This window comes from Eschrichtius robustus, chromosome 2 (assembly GCF_028021215.1).
Source record: "Eschrichtius robustus isolate mEscRob2 chromosome 2, mEscRob2.pri, whole genome shotgun sequence".
Lineage (NCBI taxonomy): Eukaryota > Metazoa > Chordata > Mammalia > Artiodactyla > Eschrichtiidae > Eschrichtius > Eschrichtius robustus.
In genome coordinates, this window is record NC_090825.1 from 168,344,939 (window position 1) to 168,366,324 (window position 21,386).

The following is a 21,386-nucleotide window of genomic DNA, read 5'->3' on the forward strand; positions in this document are numbered from 1 at the left end:
GTCTCTGTGTCTCTCTCCATCTCTTTTTTGTTTCTGTGTCTCTCTCCATCTCTCTGTCTCTTTGTGTCTGTCTCCATTTCCCTCTCTCTGTCTCCCCATCTCTTAGGGTCTTTTTCTCTCAGACTTTCTCAGTATCCTTTTCTCTGTATCTCTCCCTCTCTCTCTATCCCCTCCTCTATGTCTCTGTCTCTCTCTGTCATCTCACCTGCCCCTGTGGATCCGGCTCACAGGGGCGAGATGGACCTGGGCTGTCTTTCTTTCGGGAAACTCTGGGAGGCCAAGGCGGGCCCCGACCAGACCCTTGATGCCTTCCTTAGATCTTGCCCCCTCCCTCTCCCACTCCGAATCTGGCTACGGCTCCCCAGCACCGGCAGGAACAGGAGGCGGCTCCTCACTCAAGACTCCTGTTCACCCCCACCCCCAGCTCTCCCCACAGTCAGCTCAGCTCCTTCCACTGCTTCCCAGGCAGGGCTGCCATTTCCCCTCCTCCAGGCCTTTGCATATTCGGTCCCTTCTGCCTGTTTTGCCTTCCCTCCAGCAACTGGAGCAGGACTCACTGCCTTCAGAGAGATGTATTCAAACAAAAAAAAAAAAAGAAAGAAAGATGTATTCACTGATTCATTCACTTGAGAAACACAGAATACCTCTCACGTGCTGAGCCCCAGAAGCACAGGCTTGGAATGTGGGAGCCATTACTATTATTGTTATTATTTGATCATCTGTTTTGGACCGTCAGCAGCTTTGGGGCAGGCCTGTGCCTGGGTCTTATCTGTGGTGCCCTGAATGCACCCACCCCCCAGAGGATCAGAAAGTCCTTGTTAATTAAAATGAACAATTCGCTCTATACACTCACACACTCTCTCACACACATTCACATACAGACCCATCTCTCTAACTAGGAAACTTCTATTCGTCCTTCAAAGCTCAGATCAGATGCCTCCCTCCTCCAAGAAACCCTCTTGGACTCCTAGACACAGCCCCAGACCCAGCCCTGCATCAAGACTTCTATGTGGTATACACGATGGAATATTACTCAGCCAGAGAAAGGAATGAAATTGGGTCATTTGTAGAGACGTGGATGGACCTAGAGAGTGTCATATAGAGTGAAGTAAGCCAGAAAGAGAAAAACGAATATCGTATATTAGCGCATATATGTGGAATCTAGAAAAATGGTACAGATGACTTTATTGGCAAAGCAGAACTAGACACACAGACATAGAGAACAAATGTATGGATACCAAGAGTGAAAGGGGTGGGGTGGGAGAAATTGGGAGATTGGGATTAACACATATACACTATTGATACTATGTGTAAAATAGACAACTGATGGGAACATACTGTATAGCACGGGGAACTCTACTTAATGCACTGTGGTGTCCTAAATGGGAGCGAAATCCAAAAGGGAGGGGTTATATGTATAGGTATGGTGGATTCATTTTGCTGTGCAGTAGAAGTTAACACAACATTGTGAAGCAACTATACGCCAATAAAAATTAATTAAATTAAAAAAACCCAGACCTATATTAAAAAAAAAAAAAAGACTTCTATGTGGGATGGAGTGCAGGTAGTGAGGCTTCTGTGTTTCCTGCCTGAGGCCACAGAGGGAGTGAGATAAAGGGACTGGGCAATGGGCAGCGCCGCTGGAGAGTGTGAGGGGTGAGATCTAGAGCTCCCAGCACCTCTCTGCCCCCTCCTGATTCCTTCACTGTCCCTTAAGCCAGCTTCCTTTTCTCTGTCATGGTGAGAACACCTCCCCTGCACCCCCGCCCCCAGCCCCATGCTCCAAGGACACTGGTTTCTCCCCATGTTCGGGAGCTAAGAAAGCTCAACCCAGACCCCTCCCCAACTCAGTTCTCCGTCCGCCTTCCTTATCTCACCCCCGCCCCACGTCCTGGCTGTGCAGACTGTTTCCTCTTATGATCAAAGTAGGGTATCATAATTGCATCTTGAAGAACGTCAGTGATGATTAAAGGACACCCGATAGATCATGGAATACTGTTCATTGATCGAGTACCACATGAGGGGCACCACACTGAACACTGGGCACGCAGCATCTCACTTAAGCCTCCCTGGACCCTAAGAGGTAGCGGACTGTTTTTATTCTCATTTTATAGAAAAGGAACCTGAGGCCCAGAGTGACCCACACAGGGTCAGCCAGCTTGTGAGTGGCAGAGCTGGCACTTGACCCAGCTGACTCTAGAACAGAGCTGGAGAGAAGTCCTAAGACACCACCTCCCACCATGCTTTCCTGCCCCCCAACTCCCATCCCTTGACTATCTCAGGCTGAGTCATCAGAGGTCAGCTCTCTCCACTCCTGATGTCCCCCCGGGAGACCCTGGAACCAGCCTCATTGCAGGTGGTGTGGCTAATTCCAGGCCTGACACCACCGGCTCCAAAAAGGGATCCCTCCCCCAGGAGATGCTGGCTCGCTCCATGGCCTTGTAGGGTAGACCCTTGTCCCTGGAATGGCCTCTTGCTCAGGGAGCTCCCGGAGGTGGAATCTGTTGCCGGGGAGGGGAGAAGGCGGCTAGGAATGGTGTTAGAGCCCAGCTGTGCCCCCTGCCCTGTAGCCTTAGCACTGGAGTTATGCTCTCTCTGTGTATCTGCCCCAGGGACACCCCAGAATTCCTGGCCAGGACTGGAAGGGTCATCTGGGGTTCCTGGCCCCTGGGGACTCTGGTCCAGCTGTCCAGGCTGCATGGCCTGGGGCATGAGGTGGATGAAGCCTGCCATTTATAGCTCAGAAGGAGTGAGCTGCCCTCCTGCACCGTCATTCTCCAACTGGGGACTTCTGAGGACCGGGGTGGGGGCAGAGCTCTGTGTTGCCATCAGGCCACCTCACAGCCCTGAGACTCAGGGTCACTTATTGAGCACCTACTACATGCCAGGCACTGTGCAGGCTTTGGAGACATGATGCTGGACATGACTCAGCCCAGTGGGGAGAGACAACCAATACCTGCAAACCACTGTGGAATTTGTTAGGATAAGGCAAACTGCTGTCTGAGGTTGGGATCCCCCAGAAGCAGACCCTGAGACAAAAATTCGAGAGCAAGTAGTTTATTTGGGAAGTTACCCAAAGAGACACAGGTAAGGGGTGGGGAAGTGAGAGGCGTTACCACTCTGGAAGCCTGGAGCACAGTGCCACCAGGGACCTCTGGGGGGCAGCAGAGAGCATGCCCTTCAGAGTTTGAGGACCTGAGGGGTGAAGGAGCTGGGGTATTTATCTACCAATTCCCATCCTTGTCGGTTGAAGGCTGATCCTGGGGGGTGTTGATATTGGGCCACCGCCAGCTTCAGCAGCTGGAGAAAGACACCCCCGCATCCCGCCATGCATAGGTGCTGGAAGAAGGAAGCCCTTGGTATAGGAGGACCTGATTAATTTCGGGTGGAAGTCAGGGAAGGCTTCCCTGAGGAGGTGGCAATTGAGGTGAGGTCTGAAGGAGGACTGTAAGGGGGTTGCCTCTCCCCCCCACCCCCAAATCTCTCCTGGAGTTTGAGGCACGCAGAGAGACCGAGGGGCCAGAGTGAATTTACCGAGTACTGGAGGAAAAGAGCAAAGATGATCTCAGCTTGCATCCTATGGAGTCTTGCTCACTGAATAATAATACGACAAGGATGATAATCGAAATGGCACTGGCTAAAGATGACCCAGAGCGGCAACAGATGTGCTGAGCCGGTCACGTGCAGCATGTGGGCGCGGGGTGGGCGGGGATGGGGAACTCGACCCTTCACTGAGAACCTTGTGCAGTGTGTACTTGGAGTCCCCTCAGCAGGGAAGTTCCTCCTCAAGGTCACACAGCTGGCACTGTGCCAAAGCCAAGATTTGAACCTGAATCTGTCTGCTTTCCCCGGACCCTGAAACCACCACTGCTCCAGCCCTGCTGCCCAGTTTATTAAGAATCACCAGGGAAGGAGCCAGTGTGGGGAGGCGGGAGCAAAGGGTCCCGTGTCCTCCCCAAATTCTCTGAGGCAGACTCCAAGGGGGAACTGTGTGGATTACAGACCTGGCCCACAAATGCTGAAAAACAGGCATGACCACAAGCTTTATGGCACCATCATAATAATTAATAACAATCATGGTTAACACTGACATTTCCCTCAATCTGCCTGCGCTGTTCTAAATGCCTCACAGATATAAGCTCATATATTAATTTTCACAATAACCCTATGAGATGGGGCTATTATTATTCCCATTTTACAGCGGGAGAAACTGGAGCACAGAGAGGTCAAGAAACTTGCTCAAGGCCACACAGCTGAAAATGGCAAAATCAAGATTTGAACTCAGGCTGTCTGACTCCAGAGTTTACACCCTGAACCACTGTACTATGCCCTGAACAGCCTCATATGCTTGACCTCCAGCCCAAATTACCTTTGCAGATGACAGCCGCTTTCCATTGGGTGTCAGAGCTACCACTACTGGGAGATGATTCTCTGCGAGTCCCGGGTGTTTCCATACAACTCACAAGCAGGGATGTGGACAGCTTTCGTTCTGGCTGTCTTTTCAAGAACGTTTGTATAGCAAGCAGCCCCGGAAGATAGAGAGAATTTCTTGCTCTGGAGCAGAGGGCAGGTTTGTTTGCTGTCCATGTAACAAAGTTAATGCTTCCCTCTGAGATAAAGGTAGAGCAGGTTTGTTCACAGCCCACTAGAAAAGACAGGAGTTTCTGAGCTCAGAATTACTCAGCTGTGGTGCAAACCCAACGTGCACCTGCATTGTCCCCATGGCGCCTGGGAGGAACCAGCAAAAACATGAAGTTCATACTGCCTGCTGTGCTGTGAGTAGTAAAGTCCTTTGTCTCTGACCCTGGAGTCTCGTATCTTCTGCCAGCATCCATGAAACTGGCAGGTTAAATTGTCAGCTTACGAGTAAAGTCTCAGACCCTTCACAGTCCTAGATACCTATTTGCTCTCTCTATGACGCTACCTGTCACCAAGATGTCTCACCAGGGATCCTGGATTTAACCTGTTTAGGTTCCACCTCTGCTGCTGCCTTTCTGACCTGGTGCAGAGTGGGACGTGAGGAGTTAAAGCATGTCATTCTTTAAGGTTGATTTCTCAACCTTGGCACTGTTGACATTTTGGGCTGGATCATTCTTTATAGTATAAGGCTGTCCTGTGCACCGTGGGATGTCGAGCAGCGTCACCGGACACTACTCACTAGATGCCATTAGCACCCCACCCCCAGTCATGACAACGTAAAATGTTTCCATACATTGTCAGTGCCCCTTGGTGTGTGCCCTAAATCATCCTCCTTGTTGAGAACCTTTTAGGAAGGACCAACAGCTTAGGCAACCAAAAAAGCTGCCTTCTTTGTCTTAGGGAGTCTATTTTTCAGAGAGATCCCTCTACACTCCCAAATTATCAATATATAGAAATGATTCCTAGATTACCCTCAGTATGAACACTGGCATATTGGAAGTCTTGTGACTTTGGACGAATGAATGAGTTAACGAGCAAATGATACAAAGTAACAACACTGTACACCCACGTTCGTGGCAGCATTATTCGCAATAGCTAAAAGGTGGAAGCAAACCTGATGGCCATTGGTGGACGAATGGATAAACAAAATGTGGTTCATCCACACAATGGAATATTATTCAGTCTTAAAAAGGAAGGACATTCTGACACAAGCGGCAATGTGGATGAAACTTGAGGACATTATGCTAAATGAAATAAGCCAGTCACAAAAAGGACAAATATTGTATGATTCGTCTTATATGAGGTCCCTAGAGTAGTCAAATTCACAGAGACAGAAGAAAGTAGAAAGGTGGGTGCCCGGGGCTGAGGGGTGGGAATGGGGAGTAAGTGTTTCATGGGGAAAGAGTCCCCATTTCGCAAGATGAAAAGAGTTCTGGAGGTGGATGGTGGTGACGGCTGCACAATAATGTGAATGTACTTAATGCTGCTTAACTATACACTGAAACAAGATTAAGATGGTAAATTTTATGTTATGTGTATTTTACCACAATTTTAAAAAAGTAACAACAGCAACAAAACAACTAATAGCATCTGTTGAGTATTTACTATGCACCAGGCACCGAGTGTTTTAGTTGCACTATCTCAGAGTTTACAAACTTCAGTTATCCCCACGTCACCTCTACCCTTTTGTCCATGTCTTACTTTGGGTTTCCCCAAAAGTAGGCCCCAAAACAAGAGTTTGTGGGAGGTGGTTCCTGGAAGCCTGGTGAGAGAGTGGGGAAAGGAGACAGGGAGAGGGCGTACATTCATGAGTGGCTACCGCTGCAGGCAACCAGGGGTTGGTTCCACTAGGGATCTTCTGAACACTTCTGACGTCTACTCTGAAGTCATCTTAGAGTCATCCAACTGAAAGGTCAGGAGGCTGGGGGTATTTGCCCACCAACTCTTGACCCTCAGTGATTGATGGCTACACCCTGGGCATTAACACCCTGCTGCTTCTGGTCCGCCACACGCGGGGCCAAGAACACTGTATCAGAAGTCGTTGACGTGTGATGGGAAGTGTCTGCAGGTGAACTATGGGTGTGTTGAAGGAATATGGGGAGGGTTCATCAACAGTGGCTGCTAAGGCCATGTCTGTGTACCAAAGGTACTATCATTTTCTTGATTTTTTTTTTTCTTTAAATCTATCATTTAAAAAAATCTCAGGTGGGTTAGTCATTGTAAGCACCCACCATGGGGTACCATGGTCAGAACCAAAAAGTGTAGAAGGTGACAGTGCACCCCAACATTTTCAGATACTTGCAAAAGAGATCTCAGATTCAAGTCCGGCTTTATTTTATTTATTTATTTTTTAGTATAAGTTTATTTTATTTATTTATTTTTGGCTGCGTTGGGTCTTCGTTGCTGCGCGTGGGGTTTCTCTAGTTGTGGCGAGCCGGGGCTACTCTTGGTTGCAGTGCGTGGGCTTCTCCTTGCGGTGGCTTCTCTTGTTGCGGAGCATGGGCTCTAGGCACGTGGGTTTCAGTAGCTGTGGCATGTGGGCTCAGTAGTTGTGGCTCGGGGGCTCTAGAGTGCGGCCTCTGTAGTTGTGGCGCACGGGCTTAGTTGCTCTGCGGCATGTGGGATCTTCCCGGACCAGGGCTTGAACCCATGTCGCCTGCATTGACAGGTGGATTCTTAACAACTGTGCTACCAGGGAAGTCCCTCAAGTGTGGCTTTATGAGCAAGTGAGTATGCAGATAGAGGGCTGTATCATTGGTTTTAATGAGTACAGAAACCTTATATCAGATGATGCTGAGGGATTCATTCTAAAACAAAGTCAAGAAAAGACCTGGGGCAGATCATGCTCAAAGGAGGTAATATTACTCTGCTTCAAAGTGTCTCCAACTAGAATATTACTCAGCCATAAAAGAGGATAAAATAATGCCATTTGCAGCAACAAGGGTGGACGTAGAGATGATCATACTAAGTGAAGTAAGTCAGAAAGAGAAAGACAAATACCATATGATATCACTTATATGTGGAATCTAAAATATGACACAAATGAACTTATCAGAAACAGACTCACAGATGTAGAGAACAGACTGGTGGTTGCCAAGGGGGAAGAAGATGGGGGAGGGATAGATTGGGAGTTTCTTTTTTTTTTTAACATCTTTATTGGAGTATAATTGCTTTACAATGGTATGTTAGTTTCTGCTTTATAACAAAGTGAATCAGCTATACATATACATATATCCCCATATCTCCTCCCTCTTGCATCTGCCTCCCACCCTCCCTATCCCACCCCTCTAGGTGGTCACAAAGCACCGAGCTGATTTCCCTGTGCTATGCAGCTGCTTCCCACTAGGTATCTATTTTACATTTGGTAGTATATATAAGTCCATGCCATTCTCTCACTTCATCTCAGCTTACCCTTCCCCCTCCCCATGTCCTCAAGTCCATTCTCTACATCTGCGTCTCTATTCCTGTCCTGCCCCTAGGTTCTTCAGGACCATTTTTTTTTAATGCCATATATATGTGTTAGCATACAGTATTTGTTTTTCTCTTTCTGACTTACTTCATTCTGTATGACAGACTCTAGGTCCATCCACCTCACTACAAATTAACTCAGTTTCGTTTCTTTTTATGGCTGAGTAATATTCCATTGTATATATATGCCACATCTTCTTTATCCATTCATCTGTCGATGGACACTTAGGCTGCTTCCATGTCCTGGCTATTGTAAATAGAGCTGCAATGAACATTGTGGTACATGACTCTTTTTGAATTATGGTTTTCTCAGGGTATATGCCCAGTAGTGGGATTGCTGGGTCGTATGGTAGTTTTATTTTTAGTTTTTTAAGGAACCTCCATACTGTTCTCCATAGTGGTTGTATCAATTTACATTCCCACCAACAGTGCAAGAGACTTCCTTTTTCTCCAGACCCTCTCCAGCATTTATTGTTTGTAGATTTTTTGATGATGGCCATTCTGACTGGTGTGAGGTGATACCTCATTGTAGTTTTGATTTGCATTTTTCTAATGATTAGTGATGTTGAGCATTCTTTCATGTGTTTGTTGGCAATCTGTATATCTTCTTTGGAGAAATGTCGATTAGAATGGGAGTTTGGAGTTAGCAGATGCAAACTATTATATAGAGAATGGATAAACAGCAAGCTGTAGAGCACAGGGAACTATATTCAATATCCTGTGATAAACCATAATGGAAAAGAATATGAAGAAGAATATACATGTATAACTGAATCACTTTGCTGTACAGCAGAAATGAACACAACATTGTAAATCAACTATACTTCAATAAAATTAAAACGGAACAAAACAAAGTATCTTCAACTAGAACTTTTCGGCCATGGCACGTGACTCGGTTCGGTCTAGTTCAAGATGCTGACAAACTTCAGGGCTGGTGCTTGAAAGACAGAATTGTGCTGCTTGAAAGAAGCTTTTCAAGGAGTTAAAGTGTATTTGAACATGTAACGATTGATATTTATAGAATAAAGGTTTTTGCTTTCTTTGTCCCTTTCATGGTGGTAGCAGGGTAAACTTCTGAGAAGGTGCCAAATATCTAAGACCATATATCTGCCCCTGAGAGAACTTCTGTAGAATTCAATTCCATTAGTTAAAATAGTTTCTCTAGGGGACTTCCCTGGTGGTCCAGTGGTTAAGAATCCACCTTCCAATGCAGGGGATTGAGCACCATCTATCCCCGGTCAGGGAACTAAGATCCCACGTGCCTCGGGGCAAATAAGCCCACATACCGCAACTACTGAGCCCACACATTCTAGAGCCCGTGCACCACAACTAGAGAGCCTGTGCTCTGCAACTAGGGAAGCCTGCCTGCCACAACGAAGATCCCGAATGCCGCAACTAAGACCTGACGGGGCCAAATAATAATAAAAAATGTTTTTAAAAAAATAAATAAAATAAAATAGTTTTTCTACTAACTGGTCCCAGCCTGAAGCTTGACACAGTAACTAGACTAGCTATTTATTCTACAACTATCTTAAGGGAACTCTGTCAACTGCTTTAATTTACAAAAATTATATTTAAATTCCATTCTTTTGACTACGTTAAAGATTGTATGTTTCAAAGCATCCTTTTAAAAACTTATTTCTTTGTGCTTACAATTTTTTTCTATAGTAGATCATTTTATTGATTAAATTTAACCCCTTCAACAGAAAACAGATCTGTGCATTCCTAAGGATCAGGGAAGAGTTTGTTGCATAGGGTTTTGGGGTGGGGGGTCAGGGCTGATAAATGGAATATTGCCTGCCATATCAGTAAACAAAGGATGTCACAGTTTTCAGTGCTTGCAGCCCTCCGACGTGAGTCGGTGAGCCCTGAGGGAACTAAGGAAGGAAAGAATACCTGCCATCTAGCAGCCATCAGACTGCAGCCCCTCCCTACGGTGAGCCCTAAGGAAACTCAGGATGTGAAAACACAGGATACTGGCCCCAGATAACGGAGGTGCATATCAAAGCAATGATTTCAGTGAGCCCAGACTCTTGTATCTTCCCATACATAGAAAAGTACTAAATACCTTAACTTGACATATCTGGTTTTCTTTAATTAACAATAATCTTTCGATGTTCAGACTATCTGCCCTTTGTTGCAAAACTCCTATATAACCTGGCTTCCCCCTTGCCTCCCCAGAGCAGTTCTCTCAGGGTTACTTGAGGTGCTGCTTCCCGGGCTTGAAGTCCTAAAAATTCCCGCCGAATAAAACATAACTCTCAACTTTTAGGTTGTGAATATTTTTTAAGTCAACAGGGCTGAAGAACTGCTCTACTCTTTGGTTGTGGTGGTGATGGCATTTGTCAAATTTCAGAGTGAGTTTTACTGAATGTAAATTCTACTTCAATAAACATAACTTTAAAAACTTAAAAAAAAAGTGTCTCCAGCTAGAAATGATCAATGAAGTGAGAAATTGTTGAGAAGGCAACGCAGTTTGTTTATTTTAGGTGTTCTTTGTTTGGGAGTGTGGTCCTAAAACATTTCCTCATCTTGTTACCCTTATGTTGTTATTACCAGCTGACAATTAAAAAAAAACTCAAATAACTTCTTTGGCCTCATCATAGTGCAGGCTCGATGTACCAATTGTGCTTTCTACACATTTAAGTAAAATGTGTTTATCCATTTCACACTTTAAAAAAATTATTTTTAATTGTTTTGGCCCTGCCACATGGCACGTGGGATCTTAGGTCCCTGACCAGGGATAGAACCTGCGCCCCCGGCAGTGGAAACACCGAGTCTTAACCACTGGACTGCCAGGAGAGTCCTCATTTCACATCTACAGTCATCTTGCTTGCCAGTCATTCATGAACTGTATTATCTCATTTAATCCTCCTAACATCCCTGTGCACTAGGTGTTATTACCTTTATTTTACATATGAGAAAATGGGGACTCAGAGGGGTGAAATGGCTTATCCCAGGCAGCACTCAGGTACACAACATAATGATTCCATATTTGTATATATTGCCAAATGATCACCCCAATAAGTCTAGTGCACAACCCTCACCATAAGCTATAATGGAATAAAAAAAAAAGAATAGAGATATATGCATATATGTGTATAACTGAATCACTTTGCTGTACACCTGAAATTAACACAATATTGTAAATCAACTATACTTTAATAAAAACAAACAAAAAAACCCAACCATCGCCACACATAGTTAGAATTTTTTTCTCTTGTGACGAGAACTTTCAAGATCCCTCTCAACAACTTTCAAGATCTTTCTTAACAACTTTCAAATACACAGTACAGTATTAATAACTATACAAATCATGCTGTACATTACACTTCCTGACTTAATTATTTTATAACCTGAAGTTTGTCCTTTTTGACCACTTTCACCCATTTACCCTACCACTCACTCCCTGCCTCTGGTAACACCAATCTGTTCTCTGTATCTATGAATTCATTTTGTTGCTGTTGTTTTTTAAAGATACCACATATAACTGTATAAACGAGATCAAACGGTATTTGTCCTTTCTCTGTCTGACTTATTTCACTTAGCATAATGCCCTCAAGGTCCATATTGTCACAAATGGCAGGACTTTTTTCTTTTTTATGGCCAAATAGTAATTCATCCATCTTGAATAAACATATCGGCAGCTGTAAGATACAGCTACTAGATAAACAACCAGATAAGGAACTAGGCTGCCCCACCCATGAGGCTCTCCTTTCAGAAAGCCCTGGGTAACCTAAATACCTGACCACTTGCGTGGCCCTATGTCTCCCTTCTTGTGCCCTAATTCTTGTTATTAGGCTTTAAATTAGCCAATAAAGAGTGAATCTGCAACACCCCAGGCACCCCACACTTGGACCCTAATAAAGGCAGAGCCCCAGGTCTGTGCTGTCTCTCTACCTGTGACCTCACTGTGTGGCCCTCGGTGTGTCCTGTACCCTCCAGGACCTGTAAGAAATCTTTTTTTCAAAGTTCCCCAATGGTTGTTGCTGAGGTGTCTTGCAATCATAAGAACCACAAGGGCTAGCCCAGCCACACCATTGGCTCTGGTTCGTTGTGGAAATGTCTGTGGGGGTCCCCACAAGTCTTACATGTCCAGGTGGGTGACCCCAGGTGTTCCTAGCTGAGACTGACACACCTTCCCACCCAAGACCTCTGTTTCAAAGGACCTCAGGTAGCCATCATTCACATGACAAAGGGACCCGTGTAAGTCAAGGAATGCAAAAACTTTGGCTGGGAAAAAGCTTCGGGTGCGGTTACTGACCGGGAACAAATAGCCTGTGAAGAGTTCCAGAGAATTATTTTTAAACCATGCACCCAGTCTGTGCCTGTTTGAGCCTTAAAACAACACCCAGGTCCCGGGCTTCCCTGGTGGCGCAGTGGTTAAGAATCCGCCTGCCAGTGCAGGGGACACGGGATCGAGCCCTGGTCCGGGAGGATCCCACATGCCGCGGAGCAACTAAGCCTGTGCGCCACAAATGCTGAGCCTGCGCTCTAGAGCCCGTGAGCCACAACTACTGAGCCTGCGTGCTGCAACTACTGAAGCCTGCGTGCCTAGAGCCTGTGCTCCACAACAGGAGAAGCCACCGCAATGAGAAGCCTGTGCACCGCAACGAACAGTAGCCCCTGCTCGACGCAACTAGAGAAAGCCCGTGCGCAGCAACGAAGATCCAGTGCAGCTAAAAATAAAAATAAATAAATAAATAAATAAATAAATAAATAAATAAATAAAATACCCAGGTTCCCTAGTTTGCATTAGAGGAATCAGGCGATGATGGCTGTAGAATTCCCAAGAAGGGTATTTCCTTCTGTGTTTACTTCAAATGTGGTGTGAAATAAAATTAATACTTTATGGCAAGACAAGCAAAATTTAACCATAAAAATTCTCCTCTGCTTTTTGGCCTTGTCTCTCCCCCGAACTGTGCATTGTGTATGTGCATTATTCGTCATCAAACCTCCCCCACTGGCAGGAATACCTGCCGTAAAGAACAACATTCTCCTAGCATCAACCAGAGAACTCCTTCAAACAGAGCATTTCTTCTTGAGCTTATCAGGGGTCACGTGACCCACCACAATGCCACTTAGATCTGGATTATGTAAACTGTCAATAATACACCTTTTGATGCACAGCCTTCTGTCTCAAAAAAACTTATATAACTGTGCCTTGACTTCTAACAGGTGGAACAGTCCTCAGAGCTTTCTGAGATGCTCTTCCCGGGTTATAATCCTCAAATTTGGCTCAAATAAAATTTTCCATTTCTTTCTTAGATCAACTGATTAATTTTTCATTGACAGTGGCCATAGAGGGTAATGGACAAGGAAGAACATCCCAGATGGCAAAACCAGAGACTGCAGTGAACAACAGACAAAGAGGTTTCCCCTCTAGAGCCAAAGAATTTATTCCACTTCATAAGCAGGGAATTCTTAAATAAATTCTGCCCTGTGGGATTTGATCATTATGATGGACCAGTAGCTGGTCTCATATTGTACTTTGGGTGAAGGGAGGGCCAGATAAATAAACTTTTAGTTTAAAAATTATTAGATCATGGGATAAACATTCTGTTCTGCTGAAGAAGACTGTGTATCAGGCAGAGATTTTGGACTCTGAGCTGAAAGCATCACTGGATGGGACTTCAAGTTATCTTCTTCAGGGCAGGGTATAAGTGGATTCTATGGGTGGGGAGAAGCATGCTTTCATGTATTTGGTGCCTGGAGGGATAGAATGTGGACTGCCAGCTCTCCACAAAAATCTACACTCCCCTTTTTCTGTAATGACAGAATCACAGCCTAGCAACATGGCTGGCCACCTATGCCGTATTTCCCAGCCTCTCTTGCAGCTAGGTATTACCCAGTGTGGAATGTGAAAAGTACATGACACTTCAAGATCAGGGACTTTCTTCCCCTGTGCTCGCTGATTTCTTTCTTCTTCTTCTTTTTAATCCAGAGTTCACAGCTTCAACCTCACAGACAATAATAATGTTCAGGGAAATAGACAAGAAATAAGACATTGGGAACCTAGGTTTCTGATTGATTGAAAGGAGCAGAGTCACCCACTGATATAGAACTCTGACTGTTACATGAGAGGGGAATACACTTCTACTTTGCTTGAGCCATTACTCTTTCATTTTATTTTTTTTAAATTATTTATTTATTTTTAGCTGTGTTGGGTCTTTGTTGCTGCCTGCGGTCTTTCTCTAGTTGCGGCAAGCCAGGGCTACTCTTTGTTGCGGTGCGCGGGCTTCTCATTGCAATGGCTTCTCTTGTTGCGGAGCACGGGCTCTAAGTGCAAGGGCTTCAGTAGCTGTGGCACGCAGGCTCAGCTGCTCTGTGGCATGTGGGATCTTCCCAGACCAGGGCTCGAACCCGTGTTCCCTGCATTGGCAGGCGGATTCTTAACCACTGTGCCACCAGGGGGGTCCCCATTATTCATTTAGTCTTTTTTTTTTTTAGCAAATGTTATGGATTGAATTACATCCCTTTCCCAAATTTATGTGTTGAAATCCTAACCCCCTAGTATTCAGAATGTGTCTGAATTTTTGCATATAATAGATAAGATGGGGCCATATTAGAATAGGATGAGTTCCTAATCCAAGGTAACTGGTTTCCTTATAAAAAGGGGACATTTGGAGATAGACATGCCCACAGGGAGGATGCCTTGTAAAGATGAAGGCAGATACCTACAAGTCAAGGGACACCAAAGATAGCCAGTAAACCACCAGGAGTGAGGGGAGAGGCATGGGACAGACTCTCCCTTATAGCCTCAGAAGACACCAACCTGCTAATGCCTTGATTTCAGACTTGTCTCCAGAACTGTAAGACAATAAATTTCTGTTATTTAAGCCATATAGTTTGTGGTATTTTGTTATAGAAGACCTAATACAGCAAGTAGGCTATTCATCCTACCTAATACAAAAATTAGTATCAGAAATGGGGTGTTGCAATCACAAAAATAAAAAATTAGGTGCATTAGCTTAATGAACCTGCTGGTAAGGTCACATATATTGCAGACTGGATAACTGACCCTCATTATGCCAAAGAACAACATTTGGTAATGTCATCACCTGCGATCACCTACCTGAAAGCTAGATCATATGTCTACTAAGCCTGTGTTTCTAGAAGTGATTGGAAAGAGTTAGAATGTCACTGTAAGTTGGCTGCTCCTTGCTGCTTTCAGCAAGGAATCACAAGAAAGAGATGCTCTTACACAAGAATTGGCCACTTTTCAAAGTCAGGAACATCACAAGTTTGGAAGAGCCAACAACTTCCTCGCTCCCAAAACAGTATAAACAAGGATCTTGCCTCCTGCCCAAGGCTATTGTTTCAGATGACCATTAATGGAGAATGACAAAGATGTAGATAGTTCAATGAAGCAAATACTGCAAATTAAATAGACACAAGAACTCTGGCTAGAAAAGAACACTGAATGTTCTAGCAATGGAACTAGCTAGAAGCAACTAGACCAGATGTCTACTAAGTTTTCTGAAGCAACTATGTTGCTAAAAAATCCGAGTTCAGTCTGAAAAATCTTATGACTTCTGAGCTTTTGTCTTGGGTCTCTTTCTTATAGCAGCTTAACCTGACCCTTAACCCAACGTGGGGCTTGAATCCTGGTCTCTCTGGTTTCCAGAGTACTTCCTTTTAACCATTATGTGTTCTTTAGGCTGCAGTTTAAGTGCCACAAGATCAGGGATTTTGTTTGTCCCCTGCCAGACTCTTGAAAGACTGTAAATAGTAAACAGTAAATAGTAAAATGTGACAGATGTTCAATAAATATCTGTTGGTTGGATGAGGTAATAAACAAATGAACCAAGAGTGATATGAAGGAACTATCTAAGACTGGCACTGTGCCCGGAAGTTCAGAACAGATGGGCGCTGTATTTGGACAGACATTCCAATGCTGTGGTCACCGAATAAAAACTGGCCTCCTGCTGATGAGGGCCTCCAAGGCGCCCTTCATGTCGTTGTTGTGTAGACTGTAGATGAAGGGGTTCAGCATGGGAGTGACCACGGTGTACATCACTGTAGCGGTTGTGTCCTTCTGGGCCGTGTGGGAGGACATGGGGCTGAAATAAACCCTGATGAGTGTGCCGTAGAACAGGGACACCACAGAGAGATGAGAGCCACAGGTGGAGAAAGCCTTCCACTTGCCTCTGGTGGACGGGATCCTCAACGCAGCAGCAAAGATGTGCGTGTAGGACACCAAGATGCCCACGAAGGGGTTGATGATGGGTAGGGCGCCCACGGTGTACACCATTGCATTGTTGAGAAAGGTGTCAGAGCATGCGAGCTTCAGCAGAGGGCTGAGGTCACAGAAGAAATGGGGGACCTGGTTGTGGGTGCAGAATGAGAGGCGGGTCAGGAATATCGTGTGGGTCAAGGCATTCCCAAAGGTTGCAGTGCAGGATGCTGCCACCAGGAGGCTACAGAGCTGTGGTATCACAGACGTGGCATAGTGAAGAGGGTGACAGATGGCCACATGGCGGTCGTAGGTCATGGCGGTCAGCAGGAAGCTGCCGATATGGGCGAACCACATGAAGAAGAACATCTGGGTCAGGCAGCCAGCCTAAGGAATCCCTTTGTGCCCTGACACGTGACTGGCCAACATCTTGCAGATGGTGGTGGAGGTGAAGTAAATGTCCACAAAGTCCAGGTTGGCCAGGAAGAAGTACATGGGAGCTGGACGTCGATGGCGATGGCCAGGATAATGAGCAGGTTCCCCAGTTCTGTGACCAGGTACATGCTCGGGAAGAGTACGAACAGCAGCTGCTGTTGCTTGGGGTCCTCCGAGAAGCCCAGGAACAGGAACTCAGAGACCAGGGTGAGATTTGCCCCTTCAAAGGCCATCCTGAATCAATCAAAAATGACACGGAGGAGCTGTCCAGGGTCCTGGCCAAGGCCAGCCTCTCCTTCGCACCCTGGATCTCATCCCCTCTTGTTAGTTCAGCCATTCATCAGTTCTTCCCACTCCCTCCTGCAACAGGACCCTCCCCCACCATTTGCTGCATCATTTCCAACAGTGAACACACCATTCATTCCCCACAGCCCACCTGCAGGATGTCACCTGGAGCTTGGTGGAGAGTTCCCAAGCACACTGACCATTTCTCAGCTCCATCACGTGCATCTCTATGCCCCAAGGCTTCATCTGGTCACCAGAGCAGGCTCAGCCTGCACACAGGGTAACATGGAAGTGCTGGGGGTTGGCACCCCAAGAGTGACTTTTGGCCAGTGAGGGACAGGCCTTGTTGGGTGAACGCCCCTGCTTCATCGCTTCTGAGTGAAGCAGTTCTGGGGTGTGTTCTCTCAAGGATCCCTAGAAAGATGACCCCTCAGTTGCCAAGAGTGGGAACCTACTTATCCACACCTCCTTTCTCCAAACACTCATTGGGTCTCCTGGGATTATTTCCCAAATAAACTATTTGCACTCAAGTTCTTGACTCAGAACATGCTTTGGGGGAGATTTCAAACTAAAACGCAAGGATTCCAAAAAATCTTCTATTTTTAAGGAATCCCTTCTTTGTCCCAAATACCCCTCCTGCTACAACTCCGCTTTCTCTGCTCCATTAGATCTCATACTCCTCAAAAACATTGCCTGTCCTTGCATGTCAAGAGCAACCTTGACCTCCTATTGCTAATCCAAGGCTAGTATACAGTCAGTATGCACCAGCACACTAGTCCCATTGCTAAAATCTAGAAAGATTTGGCAGAGACTGGAATATACTCTTAAAGAACATCCAAAGAATAGTAAAATTAATTAACAATACAAATTATAATATAGACACACTTTCAAGTTTACTGTTGTTGAATGTTGTAATGAGCTTTGATACATGGACAACATCTGAGAAACATCTGCAAAACTTTTTGTCAGTTTGGCTACTGTCACTGTGAGCAGTGTGGTTGTGTGCTTATAAAATTATCTGTGCTATAGGAGAAGTACCAATTTATCATTACCCTCAAATTTTGAGGTTGGTCCTGGTTTTAAATAGTTAAGATTTACTTTGGTTTTTATTGTTTGTGCATTGGAGTTTTTGTCTAAGTTGTCAGTGTGCAATATTCTCATAATTATAAAATCAAAAGTTTACAATAAACATGAAAAGAAAGCATCCTGAATGAAAAGGCAACAAAGCTTGGATAATGTTCCCTTTAAATATTGCTGTATTAGTGGAAGAATAGAAAAGAAATGATATTCACGGTGAATAGCAGTGTTGGAACATCTGATACTTGCAGAAGTTGAGCAACCTGGAACAGTTTTGTTACTGTGTAAGACTCACTGTAAAATGTAACACTTAATTTTGGAATGAAAAACAATAAAAAAAAAATATGGGTAGTTTATGGTAACAGGTGATATAAATATTGGGTCCAAGTGCTATTCAAAACCGTTCATTAAAGTTGGAAGTGCTCATACTTAAATATTTCATCTGAATAGCAATCATGTTTTGTTCATTTTGGGCTCAAACAAAGAAAATTTGTAGTGGTCAATGAGGAAAAATGAAAAAAACATCATTATTCAGTGAGACACTAAAAAGTGTTTGAACAACAGAAAGTTATGGGAAAAATTTATGTCAAAGTATTATATGTTGGTAAAGCAGACAGAAAGCATTTAGAAAGGAATACAGGACTTTTAAAACACTCTAGTGTATGGTTAAAAGTAATTGAGACTTTTTAGATATGAAAAAATTAATAGAATTTCAAAAAATGTAATTTTGATGTAGGCATGACATTGCCATTCTGACTCATGCACCTGCTTATGGTAAAACCCATTTACTGGAAAGAGAAAATACCTTTTTGGAAAACTACATCAGGTCAGTAAAATTTCAGCCATTACCAATGAAGTTTCATCAGTGTCACTAACTTTTTTTTCCCAGCAATTTATTTATAAAGTGAAATTCAAGACTGTGAAGGTAGTTTAAGTTTGTTGATCACATGAGGTTGTGATTTATTTCAGAACATTTGAAATAAAATTGGAAAAAAGTAAAAAACAGAATTACATTTACTGACTCTGAAACGTGGTCAAATGATGTCTGAGATGATCAGATGGTGTTTTAGAAATGCCTTCTCAATGAAAAATAGTCACATGAAGACCTTCTTGACTTTTATACAGATATAATATAAATTTGGGATTTCAGGCAAAAGTTACAAAACTTCCTGGATATTTTAATTTGGTTTCATTTAAGTCTCTTTGTTCAGTTATCTCTGGGTGATTCAAAAAAGATATAATTCAAATGAAACCCCTTAAACATTTTCTGTAAAATTTTCTGTATGCCACCATGCATCCAATAAACACAGAGAGAATAAACCAACATATCTAAAAAGCTGGGGATTGAAATAGTGAAAACAAGAAGAGTATTTGGATCCAGATGGACAGCCTGAGGGGCTGGAGCTTGTAAGAGCAGCCTGAAAATCATGTCAAGTCTTGTAAATTCTTCTCAATAAAAATTACGAGAAAGGAGTTAACATTAGAAAATAATTATGTGTGTGCTTTTTTTTTTTTTTTTTAAGGATTTGGACTTAATAAATGCAGTCCTAACAGGGATATCAATACTTCATTCAGTCTTACAAGAAAGGAATGTTTCAGTTGTTAAAGCTGACAATAATTTGATATATAAAAAGTATTGTTACCAAAGGGGAGGGGGAAGGATAAATTAGGAAACTGGGGTTAACATATACACGCTACTGTATATAAAAGAGATAATCGGGACTTCCCTGGTGGTCCAGTGGTTAAGACTCCGAGCTCCCAATGCAGGGGCTCCGGGTTCGATCAGCGAACAAAGATCCCACATACCCAACTAAGCCCACGCGATGCAGCTACTGAGCCAGTGCACCCTAGAGCCCACGCACCGCAATGAAGACCCAGCACAGCCAAAATAAATTAATTAAAAAAATAGATAATCAACAAGGACCTACTGTATAGCACAGGGAACTCTACTCAATACTTTGTAATAACGTACATGGGAAAAGAATCTGAAAAAGAATGGATGTATGTATAACTGAATCACTTTGCTGTACACCTGAAATTAACACAACATTGTAAATCAACTATACTCTAATATAACATAAAAAATTAAAAAAAAGAAAACAAATTTATACTTTCCAGAAAGAAATAAATAAAAAGTATTGAACACTTGCAAATAAAGAAAATGATGAAAGAGAAATGTAAGATAATTATAGAAATGATATGCCATTTGAAAACCAAGAAAATAAATATCAATCCCAGGCGTGGGATGGAAACTCTTAGGGGGTCCTCTACTAACTCTTATGAAAATGAACTTGTTGTTTGAGGACAAGATAAGCTTATTGAATCCTAGAAGTTGATCGAAGTATATCCATGAAGCTCTGTGGAACAAATATTAATAAAATTAAGCTGATCCAATAAATAGGACAATTAAACCATTCCTAGGACTTAATCGCACAGAGAGGTATTGAATATATAAAAATCTCAGACAGGGTTATGAGAGCTAGGACTTTGCTTTTAATTTTAATTCTGTTAGTTTAGTAGAAACTAAGAGAGGACTCAGCACCTTGCACAATGCTATTGACATTAACAGAAAAGCGTTATTTTTTTAAAGCTGCAAGAGACCTAGTGACAATCACCTTCAAATCTGTCCCTCCCTTCTCATTTCTGATCTCATCTCCTGTGCTCATTCTGGTTTCTTTGATGGTCCTTGAATAATCCAGAGATGCTCCTGCCTCAGGGCCTTTGCACTTGCTGTTCCCTCTGCTTAGAATACTCTTTCCCCCAGATATTCATATAGCTCTTATTTCTACTTCTGGCCCCTATGATAATATTTCCATTAATCAGGTAGGAGGAGCTTTTACAAAAGTAAATGCGATCTTGTCCTTCACATAGTACTTTCCTCCCAGTAATATTTGGAGTAAAATTCCAAATCCTGGTGCAACTGCTATGGAAAACAAATGGAGTTTCCTCAAATATTAAAAATAGAACTACCATATGATCTGGCAATTCCACTTCTTTTATTTCCTTATATCCAAAGGAAATAAAAATGGGACATTGAAGAGATACCTGCATCCTCATGTTCATTGCAGCATTGTTTACAATAGTTGAGATATGGAAACAATGGAAGAATGGATAAAGAAGATGTGGTTTTATATATATGCAATGAATGGATAAAGAAGCTGTGGTTTTATATAATATTCATATAATATATATATGAATATTATTCAACCATGAGAAAGAAGGAAATCCTGCCATTTGCAACAACATGGATATACCTTGAGGGCCTTATGCTAAGTGAAATAAGCCAGACAGGGAAAGACAAATACTGCATGGTATCAACTGTATATGGAATCTTTAAAAAAAAAAAAAAGTGAAAAAAAAATGTCGAATTCTACAAAGTCTAGATCCTGCTCACCTCCCCCATTTCCATTTATATCACTGTCTCCCAGCCACGCAGGTCTCTTTGTCCAAGATTGGTTCTACCTCAGGACCTTTGCACTTGCTGTTTCCTCTGCCTCAAATGTTCTTCCTTCAGGACTTTGCTCCA

The 21,386-nt window shown here is 43.6% G+C and overlaps 2 pseudogenes; one reads left to right on the forward strand and one right to left on the reverse strand.

Annotated features, from left to right (window-relative positions):
• The first annotated feature begins 6,651 nt into the window (after nt 1–6,651).
• On the forward strand, nt 6,652–7,309 carry LOC137759045 (small nuclear ribonucleoprotein E-like; annotated as a pseudogene).
• An 8,481-nt stretch (nt 7,310–15,790) lies between these two features.
• Nucleotides 15,791–16,731, reverse strand: LOC137758766 (olfactory receptor 1f45-like; annotated as a pseudogene).
• Between the last annotated feature and the right edge of the window lie 4,655 nt (nt 16,732–21,386).